Below are 7,206 nucleotides of genomic sequence, written 5' to 3'. Positions count from 1 at the left end.
TTGCCCGGGCAACGGAGGACCGGACGACGGCGCGCCGCGAGAGCCAAAATTATCTCCAACGCGATGGTGGACGCGAGAAGAAAACCATTGCGGGTTTGTCCTGTGGCGCCCCCTCGTGGTGGGAGGGGGAGCGACCACAATCGCCGCTAACGGTGCAAACTGCGAAGGATGGAGAAGAAAGGGATGAAGGTGGAAATCAAGGCGATAGGACAGAGGAGGAGACTGTCAGCCAATGGCTCTCCAGCACGGCGACACACGAATACCATCTGGAGAGCTTCTAAAAAATCCCAGATGCCGCCAGCTGCTGGTGGCCCCCGCCTGTCATCCTCCCTATTCAGAAGGCTGCGATCTGAGGATTGAGACTCAAAAGAACAGCCCGGGCAGGAGAACCCACCAAAAAGCCCGAAGTGAAGCTGTGGCTCAAGTGAGAGCGCGCTAGCTTTGAGCTTGAAGCTCGGCGACAGCACCCAAGCCCTGAGTTCAAGCCGCAGGACCAGCACACACACACAAAAATCACTTTATTGGTCACACACACACTCAAGCTGTGTGGGATTTCCAGGGATCTCACCTGCCAACCACCACCCCCTTTGCAAACCCCTATAGAAGCTGTTCTCACCCACCCAAAAATGCCTGGCCCATGCACTCCTCTGCATGCAATGTGACAAGGGACTGAGAGGGCTATCGGGGCTGCTGGTGTCTGGCTCCTGGTCTACTGCACTCAGTACATCCTTCTTTGTGTGGAGACATCACTCAGTAACACCTGTGCAGGGACACCTGTCCTTGGTGGTCTTCCTGAGGTGTATGGCCAGCATTGTCTGGAAATCAGATCTATACAGCAGAACTTGTTCTAATAAGCAGGACCAGATCCTGTGTACACAAGAAGAGACCAGACATGGAATCACATTCTAGAACCTTCTATGCATTCCAGAACATTCTATTCAGAGCCTTGGGGCTACTCAGCCTGCTTCCATCGACTAAGATACATTTCTCTGCTGGAATAACACTAGCAGATTTATTTTATTTATTTATTTTTGTCGGTCATGGTGCTTGAACTCTGAGCCTGAACTCTGCCCTTGATCTCCCCAGTTCAAGGCGCGCTCTCGACCACTTTGAGCCACAGTGCCACTTCTGGTTTTCTGGTGGTTAATTGAAGATCAGAGTCTCACTGGCTTTTGCGCCCCAGATGGCTTTGAACTGCAATCCTCAGATCTCAGTCTCCTGAGTAGCTAGGATTACAGGCGTAAGCCACCAGCGCCTGGCTCAGCAGATTTTTTTGATTCACATTATGAGTGGAGGCCAGCTTGATGGGAAGGAAGGAGGCTTTATCTACCTCTGGATTCTGTCCTAGCTCCCCTTCCCTGAGAGCAGCTACGTACAATGAGCTGCTCATAAGGTGCCCCAAACCCTGCATGGACTTACTGCATAGATATACCAAAGTAGAATCTCTCAGGCTCCATGTGGCTTCCTGCCTGCTTGTTCTCAACCCAATCAGCCCAGCCAGGCCTCCGTCCCACACCCATTCTGCCTGGCTGACCTAGAGAATGGCTCTGGCAATCAGAGGAAACTAGACCCAGGTCAGACAAGAGTCACAGAGACTAAGACCGGGATATACAGTGTTTCCCCAGGAGCGCGCCACCTGGTGGCACACTTTGGCATTAGGCTGTGCACCAGATAAACAGGGTCCTATGGCAGGCACACAGGGTTACCATTTATGTCACCTTGCCTGGGCAGACCTGAGGACAGGGCGGTGCCTCCCTCTCTGTGCTGCCTAAAAGACCAAAGTACTATTTTCACCAATAACTGAAAAAAATGTCTAAATATTTGGCTGCTGTATGCCAGGCTGTTTGCCAGGGACGGCGGCAAGCAGGCCTATTGGCTGCTGTTGCCTTGGCATTAATCAGGGAGAGTCGGCAGCCAGACCCTGTGGGCCAGCGAGGCTAGTTGGCAAGGTGGCGCTTAACACCCAGAGCTGGCTCAACAAAACCCCATTTGGCATGTTTAATCCTGCTGACAGCCTGGCAGAGGGACCCGTGCTAGCACTGGAATCAATTACTCCACCATTGCCAGTCCTGGATAGAAATAACTCAAGAACTCGATGCATGAGCTGGCCTGCCTGCCAGCATGCCCACTGCCAAAATCACATTATCTGTGAAACCTCACATGGGTCCCGAGACAAAGCTATTACTGTGACAGATGAGCTGGCTGAGACTGACAGAAGGGAAGTAGGGTAGGCTTCCTAGAGACCTTAATTCCGAGATCTCTCAATGTCACCTCATTTGGAAAAGAGGTCTTCGCAGATATGGTGAGGTCAAGGGTCTTGAGATGGGAAGGCCACTATGGATTATCTGGGTGAGCCCTAAATGCCATCTACTATAGTCTTGAATGGGAATGTCCCCGAAAGACTCATATGTTAAAGGTTTGGTCTCCAGCCCATGAATGTCAAAACAGGTGTGGAACCTTTCCGAGGTGGAGCCTAGAGGGAGGTCTCCAGGCTGTGGGTGTGTTGTTGAAAAGGATCACAGGACCCTGGTAACTTAGTTTTATCTCCAGGTAAGCCATTTGTTCTGCCTTGTGCTCCTGTCGTGATACGTCACCAGAGGCCCACACAAGGAGGCCAATTTGTCATGGACTAAACTCTTTAAAAATCTAGGGCTGGGAATGTGGCTTAGTGGTAGAGTGCTTGCCTCGCATGAATGAAGCTCGGGGTTCGATTCCTCAGTACCACATAAACAGAAAAGGCCGAAAGTGGCACTGTGGCTCAAGTGGTAGACTTGAGCAAAAGAAGCTCAGGGATACAGCCCAGGCCCTCAATTCAGTCCCCAGGATTGGCCAAAAAAAAAAAAAAAACTAAACCAAGAGGAGCCTTTTCCCTTTATAAGTTGTTTAACTCAGGCATGTGTTACAGTGATGGAAAGGTGACTATCATACCATCACATGTGTCCTTATTAAGGGTAAAGAACAGTCCACCTATGTGTGGAAGGAGAGGGCAATGTGGCCATAAGAGCGTCTGGAGCTATGAGAATGGAGAAGAGACCTCACAGCCACAGTGATGCTGATTTTAGATATCTGACCTCCAGAACTGTGTGATTATGAATTTCCATTGTTTCAAACCACATTTCAGTTGTTTGAAAAATGGGTGGATGGACTGGGATGTAACTCGGTGGCAAAGTGCTTGATTTGTAAGTGCATCATCCTGTGCTCAATCCTTGGTACCAAAAGAGGGAAAAGAAGAAGAAACCCATAAAACATATAGTTAAAGTGGGTGCTCATTTTTCACCATAAGAAACTTACCAACAGTGACTTGCCCAAGGGCCACATGATTAGGAAGCAAACACATTGGAACCTGGTGCCATGGCTCACACCTGTAATCCTAGCTACTCAGGAGGTGGCGATCAGGAGGATCCCAGTTTGAGGCCTAGGCCAGCCCCCCTCCAAAAAGCAATGGCAAGACCCTATCAGAACTGATAGGGGGACAAAAAGCTGGATGTGGTAGCACATGCCCATCATCCAGCCATGTGGTAAGTACACATAGGAAGATGGTGGTCCAGGACAGCCTAGGAACAAATTCAAGACCCAACAATTAAAGCAAAAAGGGGCTGGGGATGTGACTCAAGTGGAGAGCCCCCAGCTAGTAAGCTCAAGGACCTGTATTCAAATCCTACTACTCCCAAAACAATCCCACCAAAAAAAAAAATTCAAGTAAACTCATTGGGCTTTAAACATAGTTTTCAATAGCTGTTATCTGCTGTTATTACTAATGTTGGTGTTACTATGCTGTACATGGTGAGGGTCAGTTTCTAGGCTGAAAGGTCAGAAATACTGCAAAACTAACCTACTTCTTCCATCCCAATAGATCGTGCTAGGAGAGACAGGTTTGATGATTCATTTGGGAAGATGCTATTAACGCTGGGTGGAGCTGGTTCTGGGAATGGTGAAATTTTGCCGGGTGAACACCTCACTCCCACTGAGTCAATTCTAACTCATGGACTAACTGCCATTGGTCCAGCCGGTCCTGGCAATCAATTTTGGAGGATGTTTGCAAGTCATGGAGAAGTGTGGTGGCTCACCAATACAAAAGGATGAAGGTGCTCCTCTGCGTAGGCTGGAATTTCCCCCACAATGCAGTTTTTTAAATCAAATATTTCATCATCTTTGGTGCATAGTAAATACCGCGCACATATCTGTGGCTTGTGTGGATATCTGCCCTGCTTTAGTTAAGCAGAGAGTGATGGAGACATGTTGGACAGATACCAACACTAGCTTGAAGGGACTGACATTGCCCAAAACTGGGACAGCCTGGTCACTTCAATCAATTGTTACTGTTAGGAATGGGCACTGTGGACCCACATTCTGCCCAGTACTGATGTGAATGAACAAACACATTTGTTTAGAAATGGTTCATTTATAAATCCTACATGAAGATTCCTAAATGAACCAGGAACTTATGGCTCATGCCCATAATCCTACTCAGAAAGCTGAGACTTGAGGATTGAGGTTTGAAGCTAGCCCAGGCAGACAAATCAGAGACTCTTACCTTCAACTAATCAGCAAAAGGCTGTAATGGGAGGGATTGCTCAAGTGGTAGAGCATCTGCTATAAACAACCACCACAAAAGTCTAGCAAGAGCATGAAGTCCTGATTTTAAGCCCCAGTGTCCCCGTGGGGGGGGGGGGGAGAGAGGATTGCTAATCTCACCGTACTTCCCTGTGAAGTATTATTCATTTCACAAAGGAAGCAAACAGCTTTACAGTGGAGAAGTGTTCAGGGGCGAGGGGTGCCACCTTACACAAAGGATCAAGTTAACATCTTCAATAATAGGACCACCTGAGCGTCAGTGGCTCACGCCTGTAATCCTAGCTGATACTCAGGAGGCTGAGATCTGAGGATCGCGGTTCAAAGCCAGCCCAGGCAGGAAACTCTGTGAGACTCTAATCTCCAATAAACCACCCAGAAACCTGGAAGTGGTGCTGTGGCTCAAGTGTTAGAGCACTCACCTTGAGCTGAAGAACTGAGGGATAGTGTCCAGGCCCAGAGTTCAAGCCCCACAACTGACACACACACACAAAAAAGGACCAGTTGGAGTCATATGTCCCCTGTGACATGACTTCACCTCAGGGCTGGGTTATTTTGTGAAGGACAGAACCCATAATCAACATCAGAAGATACACAATCTGCATGTGATCGTGAGCGAACACTAGACAAATCCCCAAGAAAGGACATGCTACAAAGTCACCACCCTCAAAGACCTCAAGGTGGGCAGAGTCCAGGAAAGACAGGAATGTTCCAGACTTGAAGGAGACCTAAGAGTTGGGACAGTCACATGAAACATGCATTCTTGGCTGAGATCTTATGCTACCAAGGACATATGGGAACAAATGAGTAACCCTGAGGACTAAAGGCCAAATGGTAGTGATGTCTCAGTGTGGATTTCCTGCAGGAGGAGAGATCGGTGATGCTGGAGGAGGAAAAACACATAAAAATAATTACCAGGGCTATCAGTAGCTTCTGTTCAAGTAGTTCAGAACAAAACCTATTATTTGTATAGTCCTGTGCCTTCTTTGCATGCCTGAGGTTGTATCAAAAGAAAAAAAGCCAGGTGCTCAGATCTGTCGTCATAGTCACTCAGGAGGCTGAGAATTCATCTCCAACTCTGCAAACTAGCAGAGCTCTAGGTGTGGCCCTATGTAGTTGAGGGCCAAGCAAGCAAGCAAGCTGAACAAGTATAAGGCTCCAAGTTCAAACCTCAGTACAAAAAAAAAAAAAGCCAGGCTTAATGACACATGCTTGTCATCCCGTAATTCCAGTGCTCAGGAGCCTGAGGCAGGAGGATTGTGAGTTCAAGGTCAGTTTAGACTACATAGGAAGAAAGAAAAGAAAATTCCTCATAATATTCCTCCTGGTAGTCATTCTGGTGTTCTACCACTTAAGCCACACCTCCAGTCTATCATTTTGCTGGTTAACTGGAGATAAGAGTCTTGCTCTTAGATCTCAGTCTCTTGAGTAGCTAGGATCACAGGTGTGAGCCACCAGTCCCTGGCAAGAGGCTACTCTACAATGAACACTTACAATGTGTTAGGAAGGTGAATGGATGGATGGATGGATGGATGGATGGATGGATGGATGGATGGATGAATAGATGATGGGTAGATGGGTGGGTGGATGAATGGATAGGTAAATAGATGAATGGATAGATGGTGGCTTTCAAAACACATCATGAACCCAGACCAGAGACATACCAAACCCATGTTCTAAGTCCAGATGCTTCTTGTATCCGCCATGGTTTGTGAGTAGCTTGACTGGCATAGAACAGGTTGAGAAATCAGGATGTCATCTGGTGCCTGAGGTCCCTGTGTGGGCTGTGATGTTGGTGTCTGAAAAGTGGGTGGGTTTCTGGCACCGGGGCACTGGCTCGGCTGGTAAGGCTGAGATGAGATGGTTTGGTAGGACGCTGGAGGCAGCGAGGCTGGGTGCGGTGGGAACAAGCCAAAGCTGGTCGTTTGTGCTCCTATCATTGGGAGATCGGACTTGATGGGGCATGTCATAGTCTGAGTTATGTGCAAGATGTGATGATGGCTTTGTCCCTCCTGGCCCTCGTCACTTCCTGGTTCTACCTGGGTCATGCTCTTGGTCTAGGCCAATCTCTTCTCTCATCTTCCCCGTGACAGATTCAGTTTGAATTATTTAGTAAAATTTGGCAGATATTTTTGGGACACTAGTGATTTCTCATCTGTCATATGTAAAACTCAAATTCTTTGCTTCTCTCTCCCCTCCCCACTTGTCTCTCTGGCCTCCACTCCCATCCCTCTCTGCTTACCTCATCCATCCCCGCCCCTGGGCCCTGTGGTGCTCCGGCTCACCAAGTTCTCCCCATGTAAGCCTCTTGCTCGCTCATGCACCTCCCGCTGCATCTTTGGCTTGGTTATTTTTTCTTTGGGCTTCTCAGCTCAAATAAATGCTAGCTCTTTACTCTAGAAGCCTCTCTCAGCTCACAGCCTTGAGAGGTTTGTTTGTTTTTGTACTGAGTACTGGGATTTGAACTCAGAGCCTCAAATTCTTGCTTGGCTTTTTCATTGACAGCTGTGGATCTAACACTTGAGCCACACCACCACTTCTAGGTTTTTGCTGGTTAATTGAAGAGTCTTACAGACTTTCCTGTCCAGGCTGGCTTTGAACTATGATACTCAGATCTCAGGTTCCTGAGCAACC

The sequence above is a fragment of the Dipodomys merriami genome, unplaced genomic scaffold (assembly GCF_024711535.1).
Source record: "Dipodomys merriami isolate MVZ:Mamm:240054 unplaced genomic scaffold, mDipMer1.0.p SCAF_45, whole genome shotgun sequence".
NCBI classification, from domain to species: domain Eukaryota; kingdom Metazoa; phylum Chordata; class Mammalia; order Rodentia; family Heteromyidae; genus Dipodomys; species Dipodomys merriami.
The sequence above is the reverse complement of the archived record's forward strand: the minus strand, read 5'-3'. Positions refer to the sequence as shown.